Here is a 14,240-nt window from a genome sequence, read left to right as displayed (position 1 = left end):
CCTGCCTTGCGTCCCAGCACAACTCGTTCTGAAAAAGTTTGTCCTTCAGCCTGGCTAAGAGTAATTTATGAGTTATGTCGAGGCACTGCGGCTGCTGCCCAGTAACATTGTAAGTACAACCCATGAGGCCACCCTTGCTGTGGACAGAGTTTTCCTGTTTCGTGCTGCGAGTAACTCAATTCAGTCCCTTCGTGGAGTGACCTGTGACATACTGCCGGAGAGGCCCCTCCCTTGGGGACGCCCAGCGGAAGACAGCAAGAATCCGGACTTCAAGATCCGGGAGGGGCCGACTAGAAGTTGACCCGGGGCACCGCGGCGGACCTTGCGACACCCGGGCCCCTCACCCCGTGCCCCCCCCCCCTTGCTTGGGGCCCGCGCCTACCCCGTCCCGCCTGCACGCACCGCCCGCCCCTCTGAAACCTAAAGAGCCTTCCTGTTTGAGGCTTTTTTGAGCCTAAACCCTTTAAGGCCTATCGACTTCAAGGCTTCTCATTCATTTTACACAACTGCGGCACCTAAGCTAGCCTTGATCTAACATGACCTTTCCTAACGAAATGTAAACGAATATAGCCCAATCTACCTTACCTCAAGACCTCTTCGTTAACCTGTAAACTTACGTAACCTAATCTACCATAGCCAAGCTTAACCAATTTACCTTGGGAAATCGCCGTCACCTTGCAGACCTACCATGTGGCCTCAGGATGCCTCGGGTCCTTCCGACATCAAACGCAAATGACGCTCGACTAGAGAACAGCTCGCGGGCTGCATCAATAACCTTCCTTGCCCCTGGAGCTCTGATCCTGCGGGGCAACACGAACTCGCTCCACAAAAAAAAAATGCATCATTACCGAGAGAAAGTGTTTTATTATTATTCCTGCAGACGAGTTATGGCGCATTCAAGGCGGGCTAAAAAGTTTCCGAAATGGCCAGAATCGCCTGAAAACATGCCGCCTCCCGCCAAATACGGGGCGCGGCGCAGCAACTTTCTCCGGGGCCCCCAGCGCGGCCAGAACACCACCGCGGCGACCCGACGGGACGAAAAGAGTGGACTAGCGCGCGAACACACACACACACACACACACACACACACACACACACACACACACACACACACACACACACACACACACACACACACACACTTACACACACACACACATTAACTAACTAACAAGCAAACAAACTAACTAAAAATGAATAAATAAATATAAATAAATATCGAACAAAATAACTAAATAACTCACTAACCAACGAACAAACTAACCGACTAAGTATACAGCTAAATGAATAAGTAAATAAATGAATGAATAACGAACTTATCTACTCACTGGCTAACTGTTATACAGGTACAGAAAATCACATCTGTATTTCCATGTTTCAGCTTTGGGAGTGAAACTCTACGGGATTTTCCCTAACAATTCCACTTCCATCGTCACCGTAGAAATTCGCCCGCAGCCCCGCCCGACCCGCTTTTACTTTCTATGGGGACGTGCCGCGAATACTGGTTCTAATTCTGTGCGCCCTGGTTTATTAGTTATCTCATTTCTTTTTGTTGACTTGGATAGCAATTTACTGTTGACCGCTGCCTTAGTTGTAATTTCACTCCTTATAAGGAATCTTTTTTTTATTGTGTTAACGTAATCTTGCTTTTTTCTTTTCTTTATATAGCACTATGTGGAGTTAGTCATATAACGGATTATTCGTTCATCTTTATTTATTTACTTTTTTCCGGATGAAAGAAGTCAAACCAAGGGACTCAGGAAAAGAATAAAGAAGGTCTGATATAACTATATAACTATATATATATATATATATATATATATATATATATATATATATATATATATATATATATATATATATATATATATATATATCATATCATATCCCAAATTTGCAAAAAAAAAACACCTTTATTCACTCGAAATTATCTTCCAAGTTAGCATCTAGGAGAAGAAAATAATTAGTGAAGACAAAACAGACCCCCCAACCTCGAGGAAACTGATTTAAGAGATAAGGGTTTTAGCTTCCAGTAAAGATTCTGAGTTAAGTAGAAACCGTGAATGTTTATTGAGGAAAAGGGGAACAGCTGGGCGCTATCGAGGAGTGGGTAATAGATGTCTGGAAGGTCGCATCCAGTTGATGAACCAGCAATTAGTTTGTTGCAAGTCCGCGGAACAGCACCTCGTCATGACTCATTAACAAGCCTTCAGACATTGCGTACGGACCTCTTCTATTGCCGAGCACACAGTTGTTGGCTTACGACCTTTCCCTTAATATATTTCTGTAAGACCAACGAATTGTCTGTCGCCATGACTCACTGCTAAGCCTTCAGCCATTGCGTACTCTTTGTGGTACCCAGAAGACTGCTGATGGCTTACGACCTTTCAAAATGTTGCAGTAATATATTTTCTGTAGGTCCATCAAACTGTCTCTCGCCATGACTCACACGTTGGCTTCAAGGGACTAATGCGTGTCTCTCTAGTAGCGAGAACACACATTTTACGGCACATACCTGGTCAAGGACGCTCTCGCCTGACTCACCTGTGCGCCCGTCCCCCGCAGGCTCGTCCACCTTAGTTGCAGCGTGCGCGGCTTCCGGTGCGAGGAGAAAGGCGGCGAGGAAGGAGTTGTGGGAATTTTTGAGGTGCACGAGTTTGGTACGATTTATGTGGAATCTGTGGGCGGCCTTTTTTATGATTCACTGATTTATTGGTCTTGTGTGTGGGGGCATTGTGTGTGTGTGTGTGTGTGTGTGTGTGTGTGTGTGTGTGTGTGTGTGTGTGTGTGTGTGTGTGTGTGTGTGTGTGTGTGTGTGTGTGTGTGTGTGTGTGTGTGTGTGTGTGTGTGTGTGTGTGTGTGTGTGTGTGTGTGTGTGTGTGTGTGTGTGTGTGTGTGTGTGTGTGTGTGTGTGTGTGTGTGTACTGCTCTCTCGTTCGTTCCTTCTATTTTTTTTCCTCCTGTATTATTATTTCCTATTCTCTTGCTTCTCAGTTCTCACCTCCTCGCCTCATATAGCAATTCTTTATCTGTGTTTCGTGCCTTTCTTTATTTTTGTGTTTCTCTTCCTTTCTCTCACACACATACACACACGTTTTCCTGCAACACACACTCACTCACACGCACACTATGTACACCCCGAGCAGCAGCCGTGCCACCTCATTCTCCGTGCTTTCCCTGAGACCCTTGTATCCGCGGAAGGGTCTTTTTTGGAAGGGGTCAAGTGTTGATTTAGTTGCTTGCACGTCATCTGTTTTCCTTGAGGATTTTCTCTCTCTCTCTCTCTCTCTCTCTCTCTCTCTCTCTCTCTCTCTCTCTCTCTCTCTCTCTCTCTCTCTCTCTCTCTCTCTCTCTCTCTCTCTCTCTCTCTCTCTCTCTCTCTCTCTCTCTCTCTCTCTCTCTCTCTATCTATCTATCTATCTATCTATCTCTATATCTCTCTACCTCTCTTTTTATCGAACTGTTCGTCTGTGTCTATCTATTCATGTATTTAATTATCTATCTACCTATCTATCTATCTATCCGTGTCTATCTATATATCTGTATATCTATCTTCTTATCATTCTATCTGTCTGTCTGTTTGTAAAGTTCGCTCGTTCATTATCCGGTCACGTTTTATGACTACTCGGGATCCTCTTTTGTAAGCAGTCCAGCGTCTTGGTGCAGCGCAGACCTTCGTGTAAGATTAACTAGCCAGGAAACATTCTCTCGTGTGTACCCAACGGCCATCTAGTAGCATCCTTCAGCAGACTGTTCATAAAGTGACCCCAATAAGACTTCAAGCATAACTCGCACCACAATCCACTGGCAACCCTTTAATAGCACTACGACCGACGTACTTCCTCCCTGCCGTCCGGTATTCAGTCGTCTATTCCTGAAGTTGTGACGCATTCAGTAGTTCAAGAGCCCTAGGTCGGTATTCTTAGAGGCTTAGAGGCTACTGACTCTCACATCACTTATTCCTGAAGGCCAAAAAAGAGGTAAAATGCGTTCTCGTGAGTGCCTTTTAGAGTTCATGGTAGAGAAGCCTTGTCAAGCTGTCACCAGGGTAAAAAAACTACCCCAACTCCAACGAAAGCCATGGCAAATGTGTGTGCTTGACCGACGAAATGTTTAAAAATATGTCCCTTGAACATCGCGTCTATATTCTCTTCTCCGTATAGCATCGAACCACTTAATAGGATATCAGGCGCCCCACTGGCAGACGTCAACGGCAACAGCAAGAGGAGGAGGACCCATGCTGTTCCTAGTGGTCAGGTGACGCCGAAAATAGAAGGCGAGTGGAGGGAGGGAAGGAGGAGGGGGTGGGCGAAGGGCGAGTATGGCCGACACGCGACAAATGAAGTCTTGCTCCGGACGCGCCCTGCATTTTGATCACGTGCTAGAAAGTTGAGAAGAGGAGGAGGAGGAGGAGGAGAAGGAGGAGGTTTTGTAGGTTGTGGTGGTAGTAGAGTAGGAGGGGAGAGTATATTGAGAGGGAGAAGGTGGAGGAGGAGGAGGAGGAGGAGGAGGAGGAGAAGAAGAAGGAGGAGGAGGAGGAAGAGGAGGAGGAGGAGTTTTTGTAGGTTGTGGTGGTAGTAGAGTATGAGGGGAGTACATTGAGAGGGAGGAGGAGGAGGAGGAGGAGGAGGAGGAGGAGGAGGAGGAGGAGGAGGAGGAGGAGGAGGAGGAGGTTTTGTAGGTTTTGGTGGTAGTAGAGTATGAGGGGAGTATATTGAGAGGGAGGAGGAGGAGGAGGAGGAGGAGGAGGAGGAGGAGGAGGAGGAGAAGGAGGAGGAAGAAGGAGGAGGAGAAGGAGGAGGAGGAGGAGGAGGAGGAGAAGGAGGAGAGTGTAACGGTAGAAAAAGGAAAAGAAACGGAGAGGAGGAAGACGAAACGGAGGAGAAATAATAGAAAGAAAAAGACGTCTTAGAAGGAGTAGCAGTAGACACAAGAGGGCAAAACTAAGGCGTTGGAGGAGGAAGAAAAGGACAATGAAACAGAGAAAGAAGACAAGAGAGGAGTAGCAGGAGGGGGGTGCGGAGAGGGGAGAGCTCGACAGAAGAGGACAAAACTAAAGCGTAGGAGGAGGACGATAAAACAGAGAAGGTAAGAAAGGGAAGCAGACTAGTGAAACATCGAGGCGGAGAGGGAGCGAAGAGGAGAGAGCTCGAGCAGAAGGGATGGAAGGGAAGAGGCTGTGACGGGCGGGCGGGCTACGAGTAAGTCGGTGAGTGAAGTCGAAGAGCCGATTTCACACTCCAACACAGTGTCTTCGTAAGAGCCCGAACCAAACTTCAGAATCCCATACAATTCAAAATGGTGAGGTCTTCGATTCCACACTAAATACACAAGACTTATCCTGTATAGTTTCATCAAATTTGTGAACTTAAATATAAACACCAGACACTATACAAGAAAATTTCGAAGGATCTGGTATTGGTTTGGGAGCTTGCTAACCCGTCATGGGGAACTGTGAAACTGGCCCAAAGTCTATGCGTGACCGCGGACACACTCGGTGAAGCGATGGGAGTGGTCGCGCATGACTGCCTAAGAGACTTTTGGTTCGCGGGGGGTCACGAGTCGGGTGGCAGGCGAAGCGAGGAGAGAGAGGGGCGCCCCGTGGATACAAGAAAGAAAGGCTCCCGCTGCTCTGTGCGTGTGAATGAGGCAAGCGAATAATTGGTGGACTTTAAACAGTTTTCGATGGAGGGTCTCTTTTTTTTCTCTCTTTTTTTCTTTCTCTCTTCTCAGGCGTGGCAAGATGCGTTTCTCTCTCTCTCTCTCTCTCTCTCTCTCTCTCTCTCTCTCTCTCTCTCTCTCTCTCTCTCTCTCTCTCTCTCTCTCTCTCTCTCTCTCTCTCTCTCTCTCTCTCTCTTCGTGTCTGTTTTTTCTTCTTCCCTTTCCCTTTCATTCCTTCCCTCATTGGCTGGTATTTCCTCTTATTCTCTCTTATTATTAACATTTATCTCATTTCCTTTCATATGTTTCCTTTATATCTCTCCCTTTCCTTTCCCTTTTCATTCCAACTTATTAAAAACCATCCCTTCCTTCCTTCTTTGTTTTCTTTCCTTTCCTCTCTTGTCAAACCACGTAATATCCTTCCCTTGTGTTCCCTTTTTACTTCCACTTATTGATGTGAAGAAGTGTTGAATGGTGAGCAGATCTTTGTCCTTTTTTTTTTACAGTAAAGGAAGAGCTCAAGGGCCAAAATAAATGAGAACGAAAAAGCCCGCTAATCACTGTTCGTACAAAAGGAACTATAGATGAGAAACTCCGTCTATTGAGATCCACCCTAGAGCACCCCCTGTTGTGTCTGAGGCTGGACTGACCTCGTCGACACATTTCCCATCGATTACTAATGTGACTCGACGCCCTGCTTGCCTTGCCTGGGCGGGAGAATTCTTTCGACTGATCTTTTTCTTCGTCTCCGGATTGAAGGGTCTCGAGAAGTGGCTTAGTCAGCAATGTAGAGTTCGCGTCCAATGCAAACCAGCCACGAGTACTTAGTCATCGGTGTGTTTTGCAACCTTCAAGTGTGTGATGACTCAAGATCTATTTGGAGAGTGAGGGTGATGAAGCGTGCATGTGTGTTATGCCCCCTTCTTCCCCTTCCTCCCCTCATTCGCTTCCACCTTCACCCTTTCCCTCTACAGCCCCGTCTTCAGCTTCCTTTCCTTTAGTCCCGCCTTCTCACGATCCTTCTCTCATCCCGTCAGTCCCTTCATTAATTAGACCCTCCATTGCGCCTTTCCTTCCTCCTCAAACCTCCTCATTTCACAGCCCCTTTCTTCTTCTTGCAGTCTCTCCCTCATGCGGTTTCTTCTTCACCCTCTTCCTCTTCCTCTTCTCACAGCTTCACTTCCTGCAGCCTCTTATTCACTCCTGCAACCCCTTCTCTTCACACTCCCTTCTCCTACCGCCCATTCCTCCATGCAACAGCCCTTTCCTCTTGCAGTCCTCTTCTACTTCCTGCAGCTTCTTATTTCCTCCTCTAATTCCTTCCCCTGCATCCCCTTCTCCTGCGGCCACGCCCTCCCATTCCGCATATTTTCTCTGTCGATGCTTGTGATCGTGTTGGGTGCTAGCATTGGCCACTCTTGTTTGTCCTGGCGGGTCGCTGTGTTTGCACGGTGATGGCAGGCTGTGAAGTGCTGCCCGCGTCCTGTGTACAGACCACACACTCCAGACCACCTCCCTGTACCACTTTATGTGAACAGGCGGGCGTGGCTGTCCAGACGCCGCTGCCGCACGCCGTAGAGACTTTGGAGAGTGAACTGTATATCGTTACGGTGCGTGTATAGTATGGAGGACGTTCCCTGATGCTGGATTGGGAGGCCGGTCTTACGGGTTTTCCTTTATATGAAGAGATAGGCGTTGGTGTCTAGTTGCCGCCGCCGCACGCTGCAGGAGGATTAATTGAGTTTATTAAGTTGTGTGTGTGTGTGTGTGTGTGTGTGTGTGTGTGTGTGTGTGTGTGTGTGTGTGTGTGTGTGTGTATGTGTGTGTGTGTCGTATGATTTGCGGTGTCTTGATGCTGTGTGGGGTGGGTGGGAAGGGAGGGGGGGGCTCTGCTCCCTTCCTGGGCGGGTCCAGGGTCTTGTTGTCGGGTTCTTGGTAGTCATTGAGAACGGTTCATCTGTGTCCAGAATGAGAAGCACTGGTCTAGGCATTACTCAGTCTTGCGAGAGCCCGACGTCGTGCTGGGATCCGACCTCCTCCTCCTCCTCCTCCTCCTCCTCCTCCTCCCCTTCCTCCTCCCCTTCCTCCTCGTTGTCTCTCAAAGCCACAGCGCTGCGACAGACCAATAAACTGCCACTCAGTTCCTCAGCAGACCACTCTTGCACGAAAGCTCAGACCTTAATATCCGAAGTGTAACTTAATATCTAGGAAAAGGAAACAGGCCAAAGGTTTAATAGAATGATAATAAAAGATCAATAGAAAAAACTTGCAATGTGTTGGTCCAATAAAGAGAAACTAAACGTAAAAAAAATCGTTATTAGACAATTTCCGAGACTTGCTCATTGATAACGTTCCTGACAATCGTAAGTGACGTCACACAATACGTCATTGTCTAAGGAGGCGGTGATTGGCTGCTTCATCAACCGACAAAATTCCTCTGTCAGTCCAAGAATTTCCGTCCCAGATTGACTTCCGCTTTCCCACCCTCCATTACTGTCTCTAATACATGCCGCTACGTGTTTGTGCCTTGCACCACCGCAGGCTGCGTCAGGGTTCTTCAAAACTCGGATCGTGATCCCTTACAACGTTTTGTGTCTCCACTTTTTACAAATCGATACCAAAAACCAGACGACGGGAGGCACATAGCTCTTAGTTCAGGCAAGAGGCTCCAAAAGGTGTACTAAAGCTAACGATTGGACCATAGAAAGAAAAGAGAATCGTATTATTTGCATCCCAGCTCGACTTAAGAGACCCATGTTTTGTACCAATTCTGCACTGCATACTCTAGGTGAGGAATGAGTAAGGGAATAGTGACGCCAATCTTGCCCACATTCATTGGGAACTTAAGATAAATCAGATAAATATATATATGGATAGACAGATAGGCAGGTAGGCAGGTGGGTAGATAGATACAGACAGACAGACAGAGACAGACAGAAAGGAAAGTGATATTAAACATTCACGCCGTGTTGGTCATTTTTTTTCCGAACCCTTCATTCACGAGATTCACCTTTCTTTTTTTTTCTCTTAAAAAATTTCGGACTAACCGCTCTTCCTCCTCCTCCTCGTCCTCCTCCTTCTCCTCCTTCTCCTCCTCCTCCTCCTCCTCCCTCCCTTCATCGTCTATTGTTGAAGAGCACTGGCGTGACAGACAGCGGTTGTATGCACAAAACACACACACACACACACACACACACACACACACACAAAGGTAGGATGTCAGATAGACTTTTTTTGTGTGTGTGGTGCCATTTTTCTCCTCCCACTGCACCCCCTCTCTTCCTCCTCCTCCTCCTCCTCCTCCTCTTGTCGAAACGTGTTAACCAGAATTCCGTGTACTTGAGAAACACGATATCACTCACCGTCCAAAGATTTAGGTCGGAGATGACATAATTTCCTCGTCGCGATGACCTGATTTAGAAGCAGCGAGACGGACTGAACCCGCGCTGAAAGGGCCGGAATGAGGGTAAGCTACGGGGGGGAGGGAGGAAAGGCATTATGTTGGTGGGAAGATCTGACGAGAGGAACCCTGATGACGCACTTGGGTTCAGTAAGCTTATGGGTGAAGAAAAATGAGACAAAGAAAGTGAAGAAGGAAAGAGGAGAAAGAAATTAACGGAAAAGAGACGAAAGATTAGAAGACAGACAGGAGAAGAGGCAGAGGTATTACGTCAAGTTTTATAATAGCGAGAAAAGGAAAAAATCGCGATGACACCTTTGAGTTTAGCAGGCTGGTCGTAGTGAAAGAAACGAAGGATTGCAAGATGGACTGAAAAGAGGCTAAGATAAAGAGGTAGAGATGGTAGGTAAGTAGGAAAACAGAGTAACAGTGGGCGGATAGTAGACTGGAGACAAAGAGAAAGGGACGCATAGTTAGAAGATGGGAAGATAGTTATAGAAAAGAGAAGAGAGATAAAAGGAAAAAAAATGTAATGGATGAGATGGCAGATAGGAAAAGAGAGAAACAGTGGGCGGATAGTAAACTGGAGACAAAGAGAAAGGGACGCAGAGTTACAAGATGGGAGGATAGTTGGAAAATGAGAGATAAACGGAAAACAAAATGATGGAAAAGTGCAGATAAGTAGGAAAAGTGAGTAACAGGGAGCGGATAAGCAGACTGGAGACAGAGAGAAAGGGACGCATGGTTTGAAGATGGGAGGTTAGTTAGAAAAAGAGAAGAGAAATGAACGAAAAACGCAATGATGAGAAAGTTCAGATTAGTATAGGAAAAGACAAACTGAAAAGAGGACGAAAAGCCGCAGAGTTGGATGGTTGAAAGGAAAAGGGACGGATGATTTGAAGATGGGAGAATAGTTAGAAAATGAGAAGAGAGATGAACGAAAAACGCAATGATGAGAAAGTTCAGATTAGTAGGAAAAGACAAACTGAAAAGAGAATAGGACAAAAAGCCACAGAGTTAGACGGTTGAAAGGAAAAGGGAAGGATGATTTGAAGATGGGAGAATAGTTAGAAAATGAGAAGAGAGATGAACGAAAAACACAATGATGAGAAAGTTCAGATTAGTAGGAAAAGACAAACTGAAAAGAGAATAGGACAAAAAGCCACAGAGTTAGAAGGTTGGAAGGAAAAGGGACGGATGATTAGAAGATGGGAGAATAGTTAGAAAATGAGAAAAGAAATTAACGAAGAACACAATGATGAGAAAGTTCAGATTAGTAGGAAAAGACAAACTGAAAAGAGAATAGGGCGAAAAGCCACAGAGTTGGAAGGTTGAATGGAAAAGGGACGGATGATTTGAAGATGGGAGAATAGTTAGAAAATGAGAAGAGAGATGAACGAAAAACACAATGATGGCAAAATGCAGATTAGGAGGAAAAGATAAACTTAAAAGAGGGTAGATCGAAACGGTGTAGAAGTAGCAGATTGAAAGGAAAAGGGACAGGTGGTTAGAAGACGGGAGGTTAGTTAAAAAGAGAGAAATTAACAAGAAAACACGATTAAGGCAAAGTGCAAGTTAGGAGGGAAAGACAAACTGAAAAGGGTGTAGAACGAAGTGGTACTGAGGTGGTAGATCGAAAGGAAAAGGGACCCATGGCTATAAGATGGGAGGTTAATAAGAAAATAGAAAAAAAGAAGAACGAAAAACACAATGGTGACGTAGGTTAGGAGGAAAAGATGAACAAAAACGACAGGAGGAAGAAACGGCAAAGAGATATTATAATAGCTTGAATGTAAGAATTGATGAGAGAAAGGCAGACTGGTGGTAATAGGAAGCATACATGTTAAGGAATAGAAGGAAAGTGAAAAAATTATGTTTACGCAGGCCAACCGATATTTAATGAAAGTGGGAAAAGGCTGGTTAGGCTGACGAGAAGCATGGTCGATAGAGAAACCGGAGACTACACAGAGAAAGAGAGATTGAGCGAGGTAGACAGAGAAAGGAGGTTGGAGGCTGAAAGACAGGAAATGTGGTTTGAGACGGTGGTACAGAGTGACAATTTGGTGTGTGGGGGAGTGTTAGTTTCTGGAAGGAGTGACTGGTTCTTGTGAGACGGGAGAAACTCGATCAATGTAGGAAGATGAGTTAGAGGAAGATAAAGATGGAGATTGAGATGAAGAGAAAGAGGAAGAGAAAGAGGAAGATAAAAATGAAGAAAAAGATGAATCTGGAGATGTAGATAAAAATGAAGATGGAAATGGAACTAGAAATAGAGAGGAAAAGGAAGAGGAAAGGGAAGACGGAGAAAAAAAAAGGAAGAGGAAGAGGAAGAACAATAAGAACTAGAAAAAGAACGAGAAGAACACGAACAAGATGAAGATGAGGATGAAGAAGATGAGCAAGAAAGAGGAAGAGAAAGGAATAGAGAGGGAAATGGAAAAAAGAAAAAAAAAGCTATAAAAGAAGAATAAAAAGTAGAAATACAAAAAAAAAAAAAAATGAAAGAGGAGAAAACAAGGTAATGATAATAAAGACGATAAAGACAATGAAGAATCAACACAGCAGCAGCAGAAGGAGGAAAAAACAAACAAAAAAATCATATCCAAATCCACACACAAACACGAAAAAAAAAAATAATAAAACGCATGCCCACGTAGACATATAAAACGTGATTAACGAGCCATAAAAACCAAACAAATTCCCCTTACTAAAAAAAATAAAAATGAAGAAATCCCAATCATTCTCATGCTTCGTCACTTCACACAAAACCCCCAAAGATCGTAAAGGTAAAACTGCCTATCACTCGCCTCCCTTCCCATCCCTTTCCCTCCCTTCCCTTCCCTCGACTACTGCAGCTGAAGAATGGGAAGAGAGAAATGGAAGATGGGAAGCTAGGAAAGAGAAAAAAGGAAGAAAGAGAGGAAAATGAAGGGAATGAGGGTGAAAGAAATTAAGCAAGATAAGGAAATGTAGGAAAGAAGAATATAAAAGAAAGGAAAAAAAGAAGAGAGAAGAAAGCGAAGGAAGGAAGAAGGCAAGCGAGGGAAGGGAAGGAGAGAAGAGAGAGGAGGAAGGGAAGGATGGATGGAAGATATTAAGCTAGAGAAGGGAGAGCAGGAAAAGAGAGAAGGAAGGGAGAGAGACAATACGGAAGGAAGGGAGAGAAGAGAGGGATGGAAGGGAGAGGAGAGAGGGATGGAAGGGAGAGAAGAGAGGGAAGGAAGGGAGAAAGAGAGGGCAGGAAGGGAAGGAAGGAATGCCGAAAGGGAGGGAAGAAAGAGAGAGATAAAAAGAGACACATTTTTTATATATAGGAAGGGAAGGAAGGAATGCCGAAAGGGAGGGAAGAAAGAGGGAGATAAAAAGAGACACATTTTTTATATATAGGAAGGGAAGGAAGGAATACCAAAAGGGAGGGAAGAAAGAGGGAGATAAAAAGAGACACATTTTTTATATATAGGAAGGGAAGGAAGGAATGCCGAAAGGGAGGGAAGAAAGAGGGAGATAAAAAGAGACATTTTTTTATATATAGAAAGGAAAGAAGGAATGCCAAAAGGGAGGGAAGAAAGAGGGAGATAAAGGGAGACACATTTTATATATATAGGAAAGGAAGGAAGGAATATCGAAAGAGAGGAAAGAGAAAGAAGGAAATATAGACACGTTCTCTTTTATACAGCAAAGGAGACAGCTCAAGGGCACAAAAAAAGGTAACAATAATTAAAAAAAAACCCGCTACTCGTTATATATAAGAAGGAAATTTTTGAGGGAACACCGAAAGAAAGGGAAGAGAGAGGGAGAGAAATAAAGGGCGGAACAGTCATTATTTACAGCCCGGGTAGCCGCTTCTGTTGACCGTGTCCGCCCATGGCCCGCCCCGTCCCTTCACCGCGCGGAGACGTCACGGAGCTACGGGCCTCGGTCAACACGGGGATGTCAGTGATTTAAAGCCTTTTGGGGAGACTCAGGGAGGGTATAGGAAAGGGAGGAAGGGAGGAGGGAGAGGGAGGGAGGGTAAGGAAGGAAGGAGAGGAAGAGAAGCAGGAAGAAAGATGAAGAACTAGCAAGGTAGGAGGAATAGGGACGATTGGAAAGAGAGATAGGGTAAGAAAGGGAGAAGGAAGAAGAGAGGGAAGGATATAAGGGAATGAAAGCAGAGAGGGAGGGAAAAGAGGGAGGCAAGGGAGGAAGCGATAAAGGAAGGAAGTAAAGGGAGGAAGAGTAAAAAAGAAGGGAGGGAAAAGAAGAAAGGGGTAAGGGAGGGAAGAGAGAAAAGGGAGAAAGAGTAAAAGAAGGAAGGGAGGGTGAGAGTGTAAGGCAGGAGAGAAAGTACGTGGATAAAGATGAGAGAGAGAGAGAATATATAATAACAAAAGTCATTCAGCGTAGGTACACAGACTTAAGAGTGATGCTAATTTACTTATCTCACTGCTATTTATTTTTTACGAAACCTAAAAAAAAATAATAATAAAACACACACCGTAAAATTCTAATACACTTATGAGCAGCGCGAGAATGACCAGAAAAAGTGTTAAAAGAAAAATATTGCTCGAAACACCAACTTTCTCTTCTCTTCTCTTCTCCCTTTTCTTTCTGTTGATTCGGAGCTCTTGTGTAAGACGTTTATGGAAAGTGAAAACGTTATGGAGATGAGACGGGGCAGGGAGCGGGTGTGGGATGTGGGCGGGGGGGGGCGGGGTATGTAGGTGAAGGAGGGAGGGGTGTCTTTGGTGGGGGCTGCAAGAGGGAGTGGGATGTGTGAGGGCCTTAAACTGGTGTGTGGTGGGGGGCTAAGAGGGAAGTAGGAGGTGAAGGGGTGAGGGTAGTGTGTGTGGGGTGAGGGTAGTGTGTGTGGGGTGAGGGTATATGTGTACTGGGGAGCTGAGAACGGAGTAGGGGAGGGCACTGTGATGGTATGTGTGGTAGGCGGTTGAGAGGGGAGTGAGGGGAGAGTATGTGGTGGGGGAGAGCTAATATAGGAATGGGAGGTGTAGAAGGGAGGGTACTGTGCTGATGTGTGTGGTAAGGGACAGATATCGATGTGGGATGTGTAGGGGAGTGTGTGGTGGGAGACTGAGACGAAAGTGGGATGTGTAGGAGTGAGAAAATTGAGCCGGTGTGCGTGATGGGAAGCTGAGAGGCAAATGGGAGGACAGTGTGTTGAGGTGAGGCCGTGTGTGAT

General features: G+C 45.5%; 1 long non-coding RNA gene across 1 annotated transcript in view; it reads left to right on the top strand.

Annotated features, from left to right (window-relative positions):
- LOC127004053 (uncharacterized) overlaps positions 1–14,240 on the top strand; it is a 101,480-nt gene that overhangs the window by 81,595 nt on the left and 5,645 nt on the right. The window lies entirely within an intron of this gene.

The sequence above is a fragment of the Eriocheir sinensis genome, chromosome 27 (assembly GCF_024679095.1).
Source record: "Eriocheir sinensis breed Jianghai 21 chromosome 27, ASM2467909v1, whole genome shotgun sequence".
NCBI lineage: Eukaryota > Metazoa > Arthropoda > Malacostraca > Decapoda > Varunidae > Eriocheir > Eriocheir sinensis.
This window is presented reverse-complemented; position numbering and strand designations above follow the sequence as displayed.